The sequence below is a fragment of the Chiloscyllium plagiosum genome, unplaced genomic scaffold (assembly GCF_037043375.1).
Source record: "Chiloscyllium plagiosum isolate Xiang-an unplaced genomic scaffold, Cpla_swu_hap1 HiC_scaffold_17, whole genome shotgun sequence".
Taxonomy (NCBI): Eukaryota; Metazoa; Chordata; class Chondrichthyes; order Orectolobiformes; family Hemiscylliidae; genus Chiloscyllium; species Chiloscyllium plagiosum.
This window is the reverse complement of record NW_028270155.1, coordinates 28,187,755-28,208,846: the sequence shown is the minus strand read 5'-3', so window position 1 is coordinate 28,208,846 and position 21,092 is coordinate 28,187,755. Positions and strand designations below refer to the sequence as shown.

The window sequence follows — 21,092 nt, the reverse complement described above, 5'->3', positions numbered from 1 at the left end:
CACACTCATCAGGTGGCCCAGCAGGGTGTGTTCCAGCTAGCCAAGACCTCTGAAAGGTAGCCTGCCTCCCTTAAAGATTCTTGCAACAGCTGCTACTATATCTCTCTGTGAAAGACTTGAGTGGAAGGAAAAGTACAACAAACTGAGCAACAGGCAGAAAAGACAATTTCTGGGCTTTCTTATAAAGCACTGGAGGGATTAGTGATGGAGCGGGACTGGAGGAAACACTCCATTGTTTCTCAAGGCAGCCAAGAGATACTCTAGACACAGCAGGAAGAGAATAGTAGCAGGGAGCCAGGGAAATCCGTTCTTAGAGTTCACCTGCAGTGTCAGGTGGAAACACTGATCTCCAAGATCAGTGAAAGTGTTGGGTATCTAAATCTCCTGTTCGCTGTTCCACCAACATATCACTCAGCTTAATGTACCTTATCCTCATCGTGACACTCATCAATCATCAGGAAATGTTTACCATTCAGATATTTCATTTTCTCTTCATACACATAACAATGCTGCTAGCTTAAGTTACTTCCACATATCTCCAGTGATTCTCCTGTCTCGGGTATGTCACTCAAACACTTTGCAGGCCATTCACTGACATCTTCCATCTCTCCTACAAGAAATGGAAGTCCATTACTGCAGAGAGGAGATGATGCTTGTGACGTGGGGCCAGTTGTTACTTCTTTTTTACTCACCGATGTAATTTTGTTGCCCATCCCTAAGTGCCTTTGAGATGTTAAATCTGGTATTACTCAGAATGTTCAGAATAACAGTATCTTCATGCCTTATGCCACTGACAAGCCTTTTGCAAGCTACAGATTGTGAAACTGTGGACTTCCTGCTTCTTGCCTATCCCCATTTCACTCACCCCCAATGCTCCTCTTCAAATGGCCAAGAGGGCCAGCTACTGCAGTCTCATAGTGAAGATTGAGAACAATTACAGACCTCTGATGAAAAAGCACCACAACTTGATTTGATGATCATAACCATCAGCTCAGACAGTGATACCTGCCACTAGTATACAAGATCCCCTAGTGATGAGTCATCAGGTGTAAATGAGCTGCAACAATGTGGTATTCTCAGAAGCTGGGCCCACAGAGCTCAGAGTCACTCAACACTGTCCTGTGAAGCTACCTCAATCACAATCAGCAGCTTTCCATCCACTCTGCAGTCACTTAGGGTAGGCAAGGGGCAGGCAAAGGCACTTTTAAGAAAGGTGCCAAAAGGGTGGAATTTCATTGTTGTATGCATTAGTGAAGGTATTATAAATGTATTCTTGTTGTTGCCATTTCTTTCAATAAAATGCTGCCTGTGAGACTGAAAGATGGAGAATTGCAGGGCATGTGAAATGGAGATCACATGTCAAAGGAACAAAGTCTGAGTACATCTACTCATGGAAAACCTGCCTGAAACTAGAATGCATACATCCTTCTTCTTCCTCCCAAAACTGCCTGTGAAGATGACAAAGCCTACATGCTCATGATAGGGGCCATGGAGGTCACATAAATGATTGGATGTTAACAGAATGATAGTCTAAGTAGTTAAGGAGCATCTCCCTCTAAATATGCGACTATTTACAATCTATATTAATGATTTGGATCAAGGGACGGAACACATGGTGGTAGCCTTTACTGATCAGAATAAGACAGGTAGAAAAATACATGGTCAAGAGAGGTAAGGAGTTTACAAAGGATATAATGGGCTGCAGTAATAGACAAAAAATTGGCAAATGGCATTTAGTGTAGGAAATATGAATTTGTGAACTAGCAGAAAGAATACAAAAGCAATATATGATTTAAACAGAGGAATACTGGAGGATTCACTCAATCAGAGGGATCTGAATGCACTGTGCATGGATACAGCGTGCAGTAACAGCAAATGATTTGGAGGGCACATGAAATGTTGTTGTTAATTGCGAGGCCAGTGGGATATAAAAATGGAAAAGTTTTACTGCAGCTGCACAGGACCCTGGTGAGGTCACATCCAGAATACTGCGTACAGTTTTGGTGTCTTTATTTGCAAAAGAAGCAGTTCAAAGAAAGTTCACTCAGCACATTCCTGGAATGAAGAAATTATCTTATAAACAGAGATTGAGCCTACGTGCATTGGAGTTTAGAAGAATGAGAGGTGATCTTGTTGAACCATAAATGATCCTGAGGGACATTGATAGAGTGAATACTGGAAAGTTATTTCCCCTTGTGGGAGAGACTAGAACTAAGAGACATATTTTAAAATAAGATGTCTCCCATTTAAAATTGAGATTAGAGAATTGTCTCTTAAAGATCTTTTGGTCCTGCAATTCTCTTTCCTGGAAAACATCAGAGACCGTGCCATTGAACTTAATTAAGGCTGAGAAAGATAGATTTTGATAGACAAGGCAGTTAAGGGTTACAGGAGGCAGACTTAAGTAGAGTTGTTCTTATGTCAGCCAGCCTCAACCTTATCAAATGGCAGTGCAGACTGCAAGGGCCACATAGCCGACTCCTGCTCAGAAGTCCGATGTCCCTTTGACTCACTCAGAGTCACTCACTTGCAGTCAATTGCACCATGCATCATTGAGAACTCTGCCAGCCAAACCGATCAATGTGCTCTCTCCTTCTGCTTCTCTCTGATCAGTGAGAAAATAATAATATCTGCCTTCCTCCCATACAGGACCCCTGTCATCACTGGACTGAGAAATGTCACCTGCTCTTGCCTGGAAGGATTCACTGCCACTGAAATGGAGAGTAATAGTTACCTTGACAATGATGTCAGAGTTGGAAACCGTGGTGTTGGGAAAAGCACAGCAGGTCAGGCAGTGCCCAAGGAGCAGGAGAGTCAATGTTTCGGGCGTAAGAATATAGAGAGGGAAGGGAGCTGAGAGATATATGGGGGCTGATGGTGGGGTTGGGGGAAAGATAGGTGGGATGGCAATAGGTGGATGCAGGTAGGACGATGTTGCAATAGGTTGGTGTGGGAAGATGGAATGAATAGGTGGAAAGGCAGATGGACAGGTAGGTCAGATCAAGAGGTCTGTGCCGACTTGGAGGGTTGGTTCTGTTGCCCAATCTGTTATGCTTTTCTCAATGCCATGCTTTTTGACTCTGACCCTCCTGTATCTGCAGTCCTCACTTTCTCCTATCTTGTCCAGATCCTGGTTTGAAGCTGGAATTCAGGGTTAGGAGGTAGCAAAGTTTAAGGAAGTGCTCCTTGAAGACCCTTGGAATGGTATGGTCTTCTTTTGAGTGTTCTCCTCCTCTCTCTGCAACCTGTGCTCCTTTTCCAAATCAGGCTGCAGTCTGAGAAGAACTGCAGCAAACTCCACACAGATAGTTGCCCAAGGCTGGAATCGAATCTGGTACCCTGGTGCTGTGAGGCAGCAGTGCTAACTACTGATCCACCATGCTGCTCCAATAATAGGACCCGAAAGACTTACTCTTATAAAGAACAACCAGTTATTGCAGGTCAAATGTACTCTTCCGATGGTCTATGGGTAAATGCCTCACTTGATGTGAAATTAACTTGTACATTATTACGACAAGTTTGATTCCTGGTCTCTGCTGAATTAGCTGGTTCAAGAAATAACAAGTGAAGCACTATACTTATCATTATTTGAATATGAACAAAGGAAATAAAGCAAGGATTCTACTTTTTTTCCATTATCCAAAAGGAACTGTCCTCTTATAAGCATTGGGAATATCCACCTAATATTGTTTTCACTTAATTTTTAGTCAAGATCAGTTAGCTCAGCAGATTTGGAGATTTGAACCTGTTTTCTGTTTGGTCTGTATTCATTAAGCTGTGTCTCTCCAAAAGATCATCAAGCATGAGAGGTTCAGAAATTAATTTCTAATTGCTGAAATTTCAATGCATTATTCCCTAAACTTTGTGTGGAGACCCATCGATCAAATCTGTTAAGTTCTTTGAACGTTCTAATTTTGTGTATGTATTAGCTATATTTTTTCAGTCTATTGCTGAAGTTCATTGGCCTGAACACTACAAGTTTTTTTCTAAAGAATATTTTATGTACAATTTTAGATGATAGCACTTAAATAATGGAAAATGAAAATCATACTTTTAGTTAAATATGTAAAATTACAGAATGTATCCCCTGCGACAAAGTCTCTAATTCTTTTGAATATCAGCTTGTCACCATATAAGCCAACTAATAGATTTGCCCCCAAGTTTTACTGAGAGGTAATTCCGTGGAGATATGGTACTCAGAGAAGGCAATTTAAATTTTAATGTTACAAGAATGTTTTATGAAACCCGTTTACTGCTCATAAAATGGGATTATTTGCTAACTTCAGCATTGGTTCATTTTATAATGAAAAGGCTATATCCTAGGGCTCAGCTAACTCTGTTCCACAGCTTGGAGGCAAAGGTTTCAGTGGGTGGCTGAAAGGAGGACCAATGAGTAAGATCATTTTTTTGGAAGTGAAACCAGTATTCTAATTGTATTTAAATAAATCTTAACGCCTTCTTTCACATAATTTCTTAATTACTTTTGACACATATCATTTCTGTTCACCTGAAGACTAATTTGAGAATAGGCCAGACTTTTGTAATATGCATAAATCTAACATCAAAACAATAACCTGTTTTGACTTATTGCATCTAAATAGTTGCCATCCCTACTGTTATAATTTTGCACAATTAAGTACAAATAAAATCATGCAGAAGCTATTTTAATCTACATGGCAGTCATTCAACACATGTTCACCAGTATTCTTCTGTTCTGTATTAACTTCCTGTTGGGGATACATCAGCCAATCATCCATGACTCAAGTTTGGGTTTTGATAATGAGGACTGGAAAGCTATCTAAAAGCAAGGTATGTACAGTAAGGGAGTTGTACAGAGTGGAATGCCTTAATAGGCTTTCTGCTCTGTGCCCTATCAGCACATTGGATGTGATCAGATACCTCTGCTGAGACTGGAGAATGAAATGAGGGCACTTGTGGCTTCTATTGTACAACTATTCACCAGATAAACTTACTGATCCAGCTGGAGACAAAATACAACAATGTCAAAGAACATTGTGTGTTGAGATGAAAAATTCCTATAAAGTAGTTATGGGCCTTACTATGTTTATCACTGCAAGTCATATTCCGGCTTAAGGAATGTCCTTAAACAACTTTAATGGAAGAGAACAAGCTTGTATGGGTGTATGCCATATATTGAGGTCATAGTTGAATTATTATTTCCTAAAACTCGAGTTCCTCTAAAGCATTACAGCTATCTTATTTAATAATTACAGGTTAAAATTCCGTCAAAAATGTGATTATTTAAGAGCCAAACATACAGTAGTTCTCATGTACACACTGTGATTTACCACAGCTATTGACATAAAAAAAGTTATTTATTACTCTTCCAACAAAATCGAAACCATGAAAAACATAAACAAGCAGCTTTTGATAAATACATTTTTGAATGGTATCCAATAATAGTATTATGGTGGGTAAAAGTAGTTTATGCAAAGTATTTTTAGAAATGCTGCATGTAAATAGATCATATACAAAGTTCCAACATCTGCACTGTTTGGCTTTTTACACCATGTGCAAGTTTATGTTTCACTGAGTAGAGCATATGGATAAGTTTAGTTAATATAATTTAGGAGTGAAGATTGTCTTTCACATTTATTATTAAAACTTTTAATGTTCTTGACAGGGCCATTAGACTAACATTCCTTACACTAAGCCTAGATTCAATTGCTGATGATCTCATTCTAGTTACCAAACTGCATAAATCAATAAAAAAGTTTCATTATCAAATGGGAAAATTTGAATTCAGAAGTATACACTTTAAATCCTTAGAGATTTTTGTTCAAAAACCAAATAGCAATTTCTACACCAAAACCAACAAGTCTATTTTGAAAGAGATAAATATCTGATGAATTAGAAGTTCATTTATTACGTTTGATTAATAATTAATAACTGCTTGATAAATTAAGTAATACAATTCAATGCTAGCTGTAGTCACATGTAGTAAACACAAGTATGCTTACTAAAGGAAATGAATGAAAGAAATTTAGTTTTTAAGGTACTAGCTCAGATTATTCAAATAAGTACTAGAAAACTCAAACTTTTACAGTAAACCTTATGGCATTCTGCTAAGGAGTTAAAATCAGGATTTAAGCAGGCCTTATTATAAGTACTTACAAGAGAAAATAATTTGCAAAGTGTTGTTACGGATTCAGGATAAATACTCAACCAACAAAGAAAATACATTAAAAATAGCACTAGCAGAGAACGCATCAAGATTGGTGGTCCCAGAAATGTAAAAAAAAAGGCAACTCAGTTTTGAAATCTTTTCCAGTAGCTTCTAACTTATGTTGATTCCAAACAATGATTTATATTTCCAGTCATATGTTAATCTGCTTCTGTCCCTTCTGTTGCTTTGACCACTGCAGAGATTTATTGGGCAGCCTTACTCCTGCTGCTATATGGCCAGGTCAGCTGTACAGTAAAAGTCACACCAACTAATAGATCGCTTTGACCTTTGTTTAGTATGCTTTATTGGCTCTTTTCATGTCCAGGAGCCCCTATGACAGCATAAAAATACTTACATCAGGCCTTTTAAAGCAGAAATTCTGCTCCTCAACTTTTCCTTAGGAAAAAGAAACTGACCAAACATTCAAATTAATAAAATTCTTAATTGTTTTATTCTGAACAAATAAAGCATAGTCAGGTACATAACATAATTGCTTCCCTCAACCCCTGCACACATTCCCTTCCCTCCCCTCCAGCCCACTCTGGCTGGATTTCAGAAATTAATCTCTGACACTTAACTGTCATCTATACAATTGGTCCATGTTGCTTCATACTTTCACACTGGCATAATTCAGACTCAGCAACTTTGATGTTAAGTAAATATAAAATAATTAGAGGTATATTATATGGTGATGTCTGTGGCACATGTTAACATATTTCTTTGTCCCAATTAGCAGATTGTAAATGGCATCTTTAACACCCTGTCTTACAGCAACACAGCCCACACAATGCAAATGGAAAGAAATTGGCAGTTGTCCAAGATTGCCAAAGGCATCATCAACAAATTATAGGTCCAAAAAGCTCTGTTATGTGATAAGTGTGAGGGTGCAATGCAAACACAGCTGCTTTATATTGTGCAACAGGCACACTAGACCAGTCAGTATATGGATTACTGGAAAACAAACAAAAAGAAGTCAACTTGATAAAATAAAAACTTGGTCTATTTCTACGTTACATTTACACATTTTGCATCCAAAAATTTAGCTATAAAATGGAAATGCACCACACAGTAAAAATAGAACACATTGTTTATCTCCTTCTGGGCTGGTCAAATCAGAACCAGCAGGAAGATCAACAGCTCTTATAGTAGCTTTGCATTACTGTGATTGGAGCAGTTGAATTCTTAGAAATAAGAATATTAAAGTGAGCACAAATATGTAAGACTCTTCGATGATGTGTTTTGTGTGAATCTATGGCTTCTGAATTGGTTAAACGATTAGCAAAGTGGGTTACTGTATACTGCAAATGGCTACCAGCCTGAGCTACTGGAGCCATATTCTTTGTGAGGAAAAAGCCTAGACTGGAAAACATTAATTGAAATCTATGAGAGCCATGCATTCAGTGATAGGCTGTCACAAAACATGGCTCAGATCACACAAAGCAGAGGTGTGTAATAACATCTTTGGACAGGTCGATTAGAAAATAGCTATCCTGAGGAACTTTGTGGCTCTTATGGTGCAGTGGTAGTGTCCCTGTCTCTCAGTCATGAGTCTCAAAATGAAATCATACCTGTTCAAGGGGTGTGTAATAACATCTCTGAACAAGCTGATTAGAAAAATACATATTCTGAGGAACTTGGGGGCACTTGCTGGCTTGACGCCCACTGGCACTGTCCACAACTTGGATTCAAGTCCCATCGGCTCCATAGGTGTGTAATAACATCTTTGAACTGGCTGATTAAAAAATATCCAGAGAGTTGGTGCAGATATGATGCTGTGACCGTTGCTGTGGAGTTCTTATGATGCAGTAGTAGTGTCCCATCCTCTGAACTAAGAGTCTTGGGTTTGAATTCCACCTGCTCCAGAGGTGTGTCATAATATACGTGGACAGGTTGATTAAAAATACCTACCCTGAGGAACTCCTGTAGAGGTGCCCTGTGATGACTAAGCTCAGGCATAACATTCTCTCTGCATCTGGTGTCTTCAGCCCTGTTAGAATTTCATACTTTTCAATCTGATTCATTCTCGTCTTTCTAAGCACTAGTGAATACAATTGAACCAATCTCTACTCAAATGATAGTCCTGCCATCCCATTTATTCCACCTCTCTGTTTCCTATCTGTTATGCCAATTCTCACTCCTTGACAATTTATATTACCTCTATCCAATGTATTTTAACTTTGTCCACAAATCTCTTGAGGGACCTTGTCAAATGCCATCTGAAAATCCAAATACACACATCTACTGGTTTTTCCTTGTCTAGTCTACTACTTATATTCTCAAAAGCTCCAGTAGATATGTTAAACATGATTTACCTTTCATAAACCCATGCTGGTTTTGTCTAATTCTGTTAATGCTTTCCAAATGATCTGTAATCCAGTCTTTTATAATAGACTTTGGCATTTTCCCTACATTTCATGGGGGGAGGGGCTAACTGGCCTGTCATTCTGTTTTTTACTCTCTCTCCCTTTTTTAAATAGTGGGTTACATTCGCCACCCTCCAATCTGTAGGAACTGCTTTAGAACCTACACAATTTTCAAAGATGATCACCAATGCACCCAACATTTCCTGGATGACTTGTTCTAGTACTGAGGTATAGATTATCAGTCCCTGGTGATTTATCAGACTTTAAACACATTAACTTCCCAGCATCATTTTCTTCCTAATACTAATTTCCTTCAGTTCTGCCCTGTCACTAGAACTTTGGTTGTGACACCCTTGACAGCAGTAATATTAAAGAGTTGTCCTCCAGAATCAGCTGGAGATAGAACTAGAGTATTTGTGAAGATAGAACTGAAGTATGCATTCAATTAATGTGCCATTTATTTGTTCCCCATTCTAATTTCTCAGGCATTTGACTTTTATAAATGTTTGATCGGCCTTATCATAATCATAGTCGATCTGGACAATGCTCTCTCTCTTAAACAGCTTAGTTACATTAACCGACATGTTTGGACATGCTAGAACATGCTTTTGGGCAGGTGGGACTTGAACCGTATGGCTCAGAAGCTTGGGACAATGCTGCAATGCTACAAGACCCCTTCTAAGTCAGTCAATGGACATATTCACAAGTGGCTGCCGATATACCTTTAACAAGAGAACAATAAATTTTATTTGACAAATAAAAACTCAGAAACAATACTACACTGTACAAGAACTATAGTGAAATGAACTCATTACAAATTTCAGAAAGGAAGATTCAACACTTTTACCCCAACAACAACCTTACAGACATTCAGACCTCAGTGAATCAACACTACTGTCTCCACACTAAAGCTCCTTGTTCAGTTGGCATGGCTGTAATCAGGCTTTTTTTTCAGACAATTTATGCATTTAATCATCACTAATTTCTTTAGTTAATGCATTTTCCTGAGACCCTTACTGAAGCTGTCAACTCAGCTCAGTTCTTTAAATCCATGTCTTGCCCTCAGTCCCTCTCAATCTCTCTGGGTTTGAAACTTTAATCAACAAATACCTAGGAATTATCTCATTTGAGCTTTTAACAAACTCAATTCACCATTAACTATTTAGTTACATATAGTGGGTGAGCTGTCAATTCAACATCAGCCACACCCTCCGTATGATAGGCATGAACCTGGGGTGGGTGGGAAGCTAGTGTGTTGGGTGCACAATCTATTTTATGTGTTGTCCCCAGTCAAAACCTCCTGACTGGGCCACTTAATATCCAAAGTAGTGAAGAGGTGAAACCAAAAGGTGGTGAGGGATTCAGAAAGAAGAAACCAGACTTGAGTGGTACTTCAATTCCACCAATAACTAACTATAACTCACTGTAACTACACTGATTTTTAACACTGATAATATTACTGGTGACACACAGATTTTCTTTTATTTCACATATTAATACAGGAAGCTGAAAAAGTTGTATAAAATAATGGAATAGGTGTACTAATCATTTATTTCATTTAGATGGACTAGGGCCGACCAGTAAAATACTTCAATTCAATATACTTGAATTAAACAACAGCAGGAATAGGCTGAATGTTCAGTGGCTCCACTTTTCAAGGATGTGTTGAACTGTGTGCTGTCAACATGAGTCGTGTGAGAGAGCAGGCCCTGTCTGTACCTAGGGCAGAGATTGCATTTTATAAACAAATTAGTGATTTCACAGCTAATGTAATGTACGGCCCAAGTGAACCCCTAGGCTGTTTCTGAGATACTTGCAAGTGTCAGAATGCACAATAATTTTCATCCCTTTCTGAACTTGGTTTCTTTCTCTTCCAAGTTGACAGTTGGTAGATAAGAAGTGCCTTGTCATGTTGCTCCCGGCATCATAATTGTGGGTTAGTGCTCAATGATCAAGATGGTCTTTTCCTGCTCAGCAATTAGGCATGTTTACAATTCACTTTGGGTAATTTGCCAGAGTCAGGTTGGGTTGAAGTTGTTGCTGGGAGATTGGCCACATTAAAGCTACAAGCCATAGTCATATTCTAGACCAGATCAGCAGATTGACTTGGCTGCTCAATATTTGGCTCAAATTATTTTTTACATGCTCCTTCTTACATGTTTAATTTTAAATTTGGACCCCAGAAAATATTAATTGGAACACAAGTTGTTTGCATTCCACTGTCTTTACTTTTATACCATGTGTAAGTTACTTTAATTGCTAGTGAAGAATGAAACAAGAATTATTAATGGTACATTATTTTCTGTTGTACCTATTTACAAATTAATTTTGAATTAAAATAGGGAAAATGATTAAGATCACCTCCACTTATACTGACTTTAAGCACAATTAGAAACAGATTAAATATATACAGCTATATGAATTGTCAAAAATTGTAACTACAACTTCATGACTAGCTGAAGCAAGGAATGCATAAAACATCTGAGCACAGGTCTTGATATTGATAAATACTCTGAAATTTGGAAGATGTTCAAAGAATTCTCATAAATAAAATGTGGACTACAAGTACTTCACATGGTTGCTTTTCTAATGCACACCAATTTAAGCTGCAAAATGTTTTAGAATTGGAGTTGCTTAGAATGGAATGCACAGAGTTTTCTATTATAAATCCCCATGCCCATATTTTGAATGGAAAATATCACCCAGATTATAAGTGAGCCATTGGGCTTTCACAAAATTCTGAATCTATTCTATTATTCCCATGTGCTGATGTTTCCCCTCATTGTTTCTGAAATTTCAAATGCTAAAAATAAGTGTTTAATTAAAATACGAAATACAAATTCAAGTTTTAAAATAGCACGATTACATATATCCGCCAATTGTCTATTCAGTCTTTTCGTGCTTCACTAAGTCTCCCCCATAAACCTAGGTTTGAAGTTAATGTTTTTGACCAGGATCCTGGTGATGTAAGTTGAACTTGGACTGTGTGGACTGAGCTTGTGCAGCTTATTTAATTTCAAAAGATATATTGATCTGTTCAATTGATCATGCTGAAGAGTACTTTCTTTAGTTTCTGCCAGCTTCAACTCAATTGGGATTCAAAGTTAGTTTTGAAAGAACAACACAACATTACTGGAACAAAACGTACCTGTGTGCATGAAAGGAAGGACAAAAAGAAAGAATAACCATCATGACTGCAAACTTGCTATCAGCTTTGTTTTGTGCCCTGTGCACCTTTAAATCTGACAGAACTGGGCAGATATTGGGGTTAGAGATATCTTTCTTCATAAATCGCAGAAGGTTGGTTTGCAGGTGCAACAGGTAATTAAGAAGGCAAATGGAATTTTGTCCTTCATTGTTAGAGGGATTCAGTTTAAAAGCAGGGAGGTTATGTTACCGCTATACAGGGTCCTGCTGAGGCTACACTTGGAGTACTGTGTGCAGTTTTGGTCTCCTTACTTGAGAAAGGATGTACTGGCACTGGAGGGGGTGCAGAGGAGGTACACTAGGTTGATTCCAGAATTGATAGGGTTGGCTTATGAAGAAAGACTGAGTAGACTGGGATTATATTCATTGGAATTTAGAAGAGGGGGATCGTATAGAAGCATATAACATTATGAAGGGAATAGATAAAATAGAAGCAGGGAGGTTGTTTCCACTGGCGGGTGAAACTAGAACAAGATGGCATAGTCTCAAAATTACGGGGAACAAATTTAGTACTGAATTGAGAAGGAACTTATTTACCAAAAGGTTGTGAATGCCCAATGAAGTTGAGGCTTCCTTACTGCATGTTTTTAAAGCTAAAAAAAAATTTTTGAACAGTAAAGGAATTAAGGGTTATGGTGAGAGGATGGGTAAGTGAGGCTGAGGTCATGAAAAGACCAGCCATGATCTTATTGAATGGCAGAGCAGGCTTGAAGGGCCAGATAGCCAACTCCTGCTCCTGGTTCTTATGTTCTTATTAAAGGAAATAACTTAATTTTCATATGAATCTGTATTTTGGGTGACACTTGGAAAAGACTAATACTGTGGTTTACGCTGTGAGATGGACATCCTATTTCAGACAATGATGAGATGGAAACAGAAAGACACAAATACAAAAAGAAACCAGATTCTTTTCTTATTATATTTTATTTCAAATTTCCTGGATGTAGGTTTGTTCGCTGAGCTGGAAGGGTCATTTTTAGACGTTTCGTCACCATACTAGGTAACATCTTCAGTGAGCCTCCGGACAAAGCACTGCTGATGTTTCTTACTTTCTATGTATGTGTTGGGTTTCTTTGGATTGGTGATGTCATTTCCTATGGTGATATCGTTTACTGATGTCTTATGGTATCACCCCCTGAGAAAAAGAACAGGAAATGACATCATCCAGAACCTCAACCTGAGCTACAAATCTTCTCAAAACTTTCTAATTTCCTTGCAACTAAAACCACTTTGTGGGAAATATTTGATGCAAAGCAAACTCATAAAACTGAAGCAGTCTGTGTTCACATATAGTAAAATCTGCATCTTAGGTTTGGGCTGATGCTACATTGATGCTACATAAGTGCCAGCTTCAACTAAGCTTGTTTAAACCATCCGTGACATAGCTCGATTGGCACCCCATTCATTAACTTGTAACATACACACCTTCCACCAGCAATGCACGGAGACAGCAGCATGCATTGCACCAATCAGTCAGGTTCCTTTGGCAGCAGCTTGAAAATCCAGGACCCCAGCCACCGATAAGGATGGGACAGCAATTGCTTGGGAACATCACCATTTCCAACGGCCATTCCTTCCCTGTTTGGGTGTCAAAATCTGAGATTCCTTACAGCACTGTGGGTGCACCAACATGATATGGATTCTGGTGATACAAGAAGGCAGCTTGTCACCTTCTCAAATACTGGCCTTGCCAGCAAAGTCCAGACACCATGAAAGAATATAAATTTGACAATGGTGACTAAATCACACCAACAGATCTTGGTTTAATTATCCTTAGCCTGTAACCTTGCTATTTGTGGAGATTACAAGACGTCTCACTCTCTGTGTGCAATGTTAAATATGATTGACTAGTAAATTGCATGTGCTTCTCTCACTTGGCATTGTTCATGGTTAGCCACCAGGGACATGGCATTGCTTAACTGAGTGGGGTATTAACAGCAGATTATGATGAGCAGGATGTGACAGGGGGAGTATTATTACAAGTAATTGCCACTGACAGGAAATGCATACTATGTAACTCATAATACAATAAAGATTAACATATTTTTACAAGCCTGCGGGATAGCCAAAACATTATAGACTGCATCTGAACAATTACAGCAAAGATTCAAGATGATCTGATTGCATATGGCGTGTTGCCCTGGTCAAAATGAAATCAAAACTAGGTAGAATGCTGCAGCAGTAATTGACAAGAGCTTATGGAATTACTGAAGAAAACTAACCATTTTCACTGATTTTCATGTTTCTGTTTGTTCTAATCAGAGTGTAGCCGGCAGAATGGAAAACTGTAGTATTGGAAATTTATTTATGATTTCAGTTCAATTCATGAGAAAACTCACACGATGAAGGAATAAATCCTTAAAATGAAACCATAAATTCTCCTTACTCAGCAATATTTGAGCACAATTAATTTATCACAACATTTTTGATATAGCCTTCAAACTATAAAATATACCTAAAAAAATACTAAACTCAAAGCAATTTGAATTTCTTGAAGAACAAGAGATCCATAACATTTTCAGAGCCTCTTTTCACAATGAGGGCACTGGTTTATATGTATAAATAATTTCTCTACATGGATAAGCTGACTAGTGCCCATACCAGGATTAGGCCTGAGAAGTCCATTATTCTAAAATAACAGTACCAACAAAAATGTCATATTCTGTTCTCTAAAAATCCACTTTTGCTCAACAATAATTGTCCATTTTCACCTCATAAAAATAATGTATGACATCTGGAAATTTCAAATTATGGATAGAACCCAGATTGAACATGTGTTGAGACATTGAAACAACTGAAGCCTTTGAATTTTATTTGCCAGGAAAATAAATGTCATCTAAGTACTATTGTATGTATTGGACCTATTTTAGACTCACAATCCACAAACACAAAGCATATTTTTTTCTCATCCTTACAACTTTGTCTCTCCTTTTTTTGTTCCATAAGCGACTGTCATATGTGTGAATAATTAATGAATGATAGTGGAGGTCTGACTACCAGATGTGGCTGGAACAGGTCAAACAGGACAACGGTTTGGCAGAGGTTTAGTGTCAAGGAAACATATGCTGCAGGAATGCGGTTGAGAGTAAAACTGTCCATCTCCACTAAACTGCTACAGACTTTTCCAGCCTGAAACTGAAGAACAAACTCAGAGATTACCATGTTTAAATTTAAGGCGGTAGATTAGATTACATTACAGTGTGGAAACAGGGCCCTTCGGCCCAACAAGTCCACACCGACTCGCCGAAGCGCAACCCACCCATACCCCTACATTTACCCCTTACCTAACACTACGGGCAATTTAGCATGGCCAATTCACCTGACCTGCACATCTTTGGACTGTGGGAGGAAACCGGAGCAAACCCGCGCAGACACGGGGAGAACGTGCAAACTTGACACAGTCAGTCGCCTGAGGCAGTAGTGGAACCCGGGTCTCTGGCGCTGTGAGGCAGCAGTGCTACCCACTGTGCCACCATGTACTTTAATTTATCACATCCATGCAATGTTGCTACTAGTTCAGGTGCTCACTTCACACCTCGGATGGGCATATTTTGTAAGTCCTGATTTTGGCTAATTTTCCAAAACCCTGGCCAAAACTTATATATGTGTCTCGTGTAGCAGATTATCGGCACGTGTGTCTGTTTTTAAACTAATGTGCATCTCTGACCACCTGACACAGCAAGGTCAGAACTGAAATTGTGAAAGACTTTACAATCCTGTTTGTCTGCCAAACTGGAAGTTAATGGTAGCAATGGAAAAGCCTTTAAGGCCAAGGGACCATAGCTTTTTTCCATTGGTTTACTGGATCTATATTTCAAAGTACTAAATCAAAATAACGGGATATTTTTAAAGGGGTATTTATCAATCGGTGTTCAGCATTTTTAATTACGCCGTGGAACACTATGATGTCATTGTTTTCTTGTGTAGCCTAACAATGACAGCAGAGATGGCTGCTCCTGTAGGTTAATTCTCATGATTATATGAAGTAATATTTACAGGCATCTCGAAAATTAGGAGAAAGCATAAAGTATGCCTGAGAGCTGAGCCAAATGTAAATTCATTTTGAATGAGCTGCATGAGTAAATATATTTTTCACAAGTACATGCATAAACCTTTACCCAGATAATATAGCTCCCATAACTTGCATCAGGAGGGTACATTCTTAAGACATCCCACTGAGTCTGGCTACTCACTTTGCCTATTTTGTAATAAACATTAAACAGATTACCAGATTTTTTGTATCAAGTTTCTGATTAAAGCTTGCATGCTTGTGGGGATGGGGACATATATTTTTCCTGCATCTTCCAACAACCACACCAAATCAAGTACTTCTACTTAAAGTTTCCATGGGTCAGTGGATTGGCTATCACACTCTTCACTTTGTACCTGAAATATATCTCATTCATCTATTTTATTGCTTAGGCAGGAAGGATTGAAGCTGACAGGACAGAAAACCATTTTGTCGCTAGTGCCTAGACCTCAAAGAGTTAAATGTCGGCTGATTAAATGACATTGCTTTTCCTAGTAGAGGGAGGTTAGAAAGCCAGGTTAACCACATCTGACCTCTTGCACAGCTCCAGACATTAAAATGTCAGTCTCAATCAAACATCAGGCGTCAAAAATGATTACATTGCAGGCCCGATTTTACCCACACATACAACAATCTGCTGTAGCACCATACATTACATCAAAGCCACACAGGAAACCTACCCAGAAAACTACCACAGGAGTGTGTGTATATGTGTGCGTGCGCGTGCATGTAGTGGGGGGAGGAGGGAATTATTGTCTCTTTGGCATCTACATCAGTTAGCTAAAGTACTTTTGACAGGCACATCACATAAACTTCCATCTCTCAGTGAAAAAAAATCTAAGAGCCAATTAGGTAATTATTAATTCATGTCATTTTCCGTAAGTCTCGTGTTTTCAGCATTGTGTGTCTATAATACAATACCGTAAACTAATAAACTTTTGTGGCTATAAATTTGCCTGTCTTTCTCGCACTTATTAATAATAAAAATTCACAGTCGCACAACAGTTTAACCTTTTAATCACTGACTCCTGTTATCAGCATGAAGATGCCAGATTTAATCCATTTGTTTATGACTCTCAGCGACAACTTTTATCTATGAATCGTTCAAGTTATTTTCAGAAATACAATGTTTGAGGAGAAAGTGAGGTCTGCAGATGCTGGAGATCAGAGATGGAAATGTGTTGCTGGAAAAGCGCAGCCCTAAAGAAGGGCTAATGCCCGAAACGTCGATTCTCCTGTTCCCTAGATGCTGCCTGACCTGCTGCGCTTTTCCAGCAACACATTTCCATCTCAGAAATACAATGCACTTGGTTGCCGAAACAACCTAAGTAATAAGAAAGAAAGACAACTATAAGATTGAAATTGAGTTGGTCTATGCTTGCATTGACTCTCTCTTCGTCTCCACTGTAGGAGTTTAATGACTGACAGTTCTTGGCTAGAAGATATCTTTATTTGGTCAACATGGAGGAAAATGACCAACATTATTCTTAATTCGTCCTGATCACATAAATGCTTTAGTGTACTCTATAAGGTGACCTGCATAGATACATTCTTCACTGTGGAAGACACTAGTAGCATACCAGAATTTCAAGAGAGCCAGGGGTCAGAGGTGAGTATAGTGGTCATCACCAAGGGGAAGATGCTGAGGAAGCACCCAGACTGGATGGACTACACCCCAAGGTTCTGAAGGAAATTGATGAGAGATTGTGGAGGCATTTGTGGTAATCTTTGAAGAATCACTGGAGTCAGGGAGGGTCCCAGAGGACTGGAAAATGTCTAATATGACACTGCTGTTTCAGAAGGAAGGGAGGCAGAAGACAGTAAACTTTGGGCTGGTTAGCTTGACCTCATTTGTTGTTAAGATTTTAGAGTCCATTATTAAGGACAAACTCACAGAATATTTGGAAACGTATGGGATAATAGGGCTGAGTCAACATGGCTTTGACAAGGGGAGTCATATCTGACAAACCTGTTAAAATTCTTTGAGGCAGTATTGAGCAGGTTAGACAAAGGAGAGCTAGTGGACGTGATATATTTGAATTTCCAGATGGCCTTTGATAAGGCGCTGGACAGGAGGCTGCTAACTAAACTAATAGCCAATGGTATTAGGAGCAAGGTACTGGCATGGTTAGAGGATTGAGTGACTGGCAGAAAGCAGAAAGTGGGGATAAAGGGGTCTTCTTCAGCAAGGCAGTCAATGACTAGTGGAGGGGTCAGTGTTTGGAACACAACATTAACAATCTGGACTAAGGTACTGAGGACATAGGACATTGCTAAGTTTGCAGATGACACTAGAGGATAGGTGGAGGGACAGGTAGTGTTGAGGAGGTGGGGAGGCTGCAGAAGGACTTGGAGAGACTAGGAAAGTGGGTAAAGAAGTGGCAGATGGAATACAATATAGGCAAGTGTGAGGTTCTGTACTTTGGAATGCAGAATAAGGCATAAAATATTTTCTAAATGGGGATAGGCTTCCGAAATCTGAAGTATAAAGGGACTTAGGAGTTCTAATTCAGGATTCTCTTAAGATTAATATTCAGGTTCAGATGTCAGTTAGGATGACCAATACAATGTTAGCATTCATTTCGAGACTGCCTAGAATACAAGTACAAAGAGGTACTGTATTATAGGGATGGGGCTGTATAAGGCTCTGGTCAGACTGCGTTTGGAATATTGTGAGCAGTTTTGGGCCTTGTATCTAAGGAAGGACGTGCTGTCCTTGGAGGGGATCCAGAGGAGGTTTACAAGAATGATCCTTGGGATGAAGGACTTGTCATATGAGGAGTAGTTGAGGACTCTGGGTCTATACTTGGAATTTAGAAGGATGAGGGAGGATCTGATTGAAACTTACAGAATACTGAAAGAGGGGATATAGAGAAAATGTTTTCAGTAGTAGGAGAGACCAGGACTGGGGGGGGGGGCAAGGGCTTAGAGCGAAGGGACAACCTTTCAGAACTGAGATGGGGACAAATGTCTTCAGCCAGATGTGCGGTGAATACGTAGAACTCATTGTTACAGAAGGCTGTGGACGTTGAGTCATTGATTATATTTTAAGACAGAGATAGATAGATTTTTGATTGGTGAAGGAATCAAAGAATGAACATAGGAGAATGGGGTTGAGAAACATATTAGCCATGATTGAATGGCGGAGCAGACTTGATGGACCGAATGGCCTAAGTGTGCTCCTATATCTTCTAATCAACCTTTTCAGAGATATGGATCCAGTGTGACTTGAACCCAGGTCTCCTGGCTTAGAGGTAGTGAAACCACCACTGTGCCACAGGAGCTCCCCAAGGTTACCTGTTTATAACCAGGTTCATTAAATAGTGCTCCTGTCTGTACCACTTAAACATGCTACTGCTTAATTGGTTTCTCTTGTGCATTAAGTGCTTATGCAGAGAGTAATATAATTGAAGCTGGTTAATGTTGTTAGATGTTACTTGATGAAGTTGTTTGGGTGACTGACCTTTCCTGCATTTTATTTCTGCATTTTGGGAAAGCAAATCTTAGCAGGATTTATACACTTAATGGTAAGGTCCTAGGGAGTGTTGCTGAACAAAGAGACCTTGCAGTGCAGGTTCATAGCTCCTTGAAAGTGGAGTCGCAGGTAGATAGAATAGCGAAGAAGGTGTTTGGTATGCTTTCCTTTATTGGTCAGAGTATTGAGTACAGGAGTTGGGAGGTAATGTTGTGGCTGTACAGGATATTGATTAGACCACTGTTGGAATATTGCTTGCAATTCTGGTCTCCTTCATTTCGGAAAGATGTTGTGAAACTTGAAAGGGTTCAGAAAAGATTTACAAGGATGTTGCCAGGGTTGAAGGATTTGAGCTATACGGAGAGGCTGAACAGGCTGGGACTGTTCTCCCTGAAGCGTCGGAGGCTGAAGGGTGACCTTATATAGGTTTAAAAATTACGAGGGGCATGGATAGGGTAAGTAGGCAAAGTCTTTTCCCTGGGGTTGGGGAGTCCAGAACTAGAGGGCATAGGTTTAGGGTGAGAGGGGAAAGATATAAAAGAGACCTGTGGGTGGCACGGTGGCACAGTGGTTAGCACTGCTGCCTCACAGTGCCAGAGACCCGGGTTCAATTCCCGCCTCAGGTGACTGACTGTGTGGAGTTTGCACGTTCTCCCCGTGTCTGCGTGGGTTTCCTCCAGGTGCTCCGGTTTCCTCCCACAGTCCAAAGATGTGCAGGTCAGGTGAATTGGCCATGCTAAATTGCCCGTAGTGTTAGGTAAGGGGTAAATGTAGGGGTATGGGTGGGTTGCGCTTCGGCGGGGCAGTGTTGACTTGTTGGGCTGAAGGGCCTGTTTCCACACTGTAAGTAATCTAATCTAACCTTTTTCACACAGAGGGTGGTACGTGTATGGAATGAGCTGCCAGAGGAAGTGGTGGAGGCTGGTACAATTATAATATTTAAGAGGCGTTTGGATTGATATATGAATATGAAGGGTTTGGAGAGAGGGATATAGGCCGGGTGCTGGCAGGTGGGAATAGATTGGGTTGGGATATCTAGTCGGCATGGACGAGTTGGACCGAAGGATCTGTTTCCATGCTGTACATCTCTATGACTCTAGGATATGGGAAAAATTGGCAGCTAGAAGACATATGATAAAACACAATAATTTATTTCAATAAAATTTATTATACAACTGATCTGGTGGGCTGGGGTGAAATTAAATGAACAAAGAGGCCTCGGGATAACCTGATCTATTATTTCAGGTCTGTAAACAGGAATGCAGCAACTACAGTTTTGTTTAATTCTATCATGTCACTCAGGTATCTCTGGCATGGCCAATGTTTGTTGTTCAATCCTAATTGCCTTGAGAAGGTGGTGCTCAGCTACATGCTCGAACCATGGCAGGGTGGTCAGTTATCCACCTGCCTCCGACCTGCTCTTATAGTCACAGTGCTTATCTGGTTGGTGCAGTTTAGTTTCTAGCCATTTAAATCCTGAGAATATTAATAGTAGCAATGTAGTGATGTTAAGATGTTAATTGCCAAAGGGAGATTGATCCTTGACTAGCACTTGTGTGGAACAAGTACATTACTTACCAATTTTTATCCCATACCTGAATGCTATCCAGGTCTTTCTACAGATTGACATGGACTGTTGTTGTATCTGAGGTGTCACAAATGGTATTGTATATTGTGAAATCATGAGCGAACATGCCCACTTTTGGCCATATGATGGAACGGTCATTGCAGAAGCATCGGAAAATAGTCTGAGGAACTCATACAGCAATGTCCTGAAACTAAATCAAATGGCCCCCAGTAACACAACCATCTTTCTTTGTGTTAGGTTTG

The 21,092-nt window shown here is 39.5% G+C and overlaps 1 protein-coding gene across 7 annotated transcripts in view; it reads right to left on the bottom strand.

Moving 5' to 3' along the window:
• zfhx3b (zinc finger homeobox 3b) overlaps positions 1–21,092 on the bottom strand; it is a 566,603-nt gene that overhangs the window by 32,602 nt on the left and 512,909 nt on the right. The window lies entirely within an intron of this gene.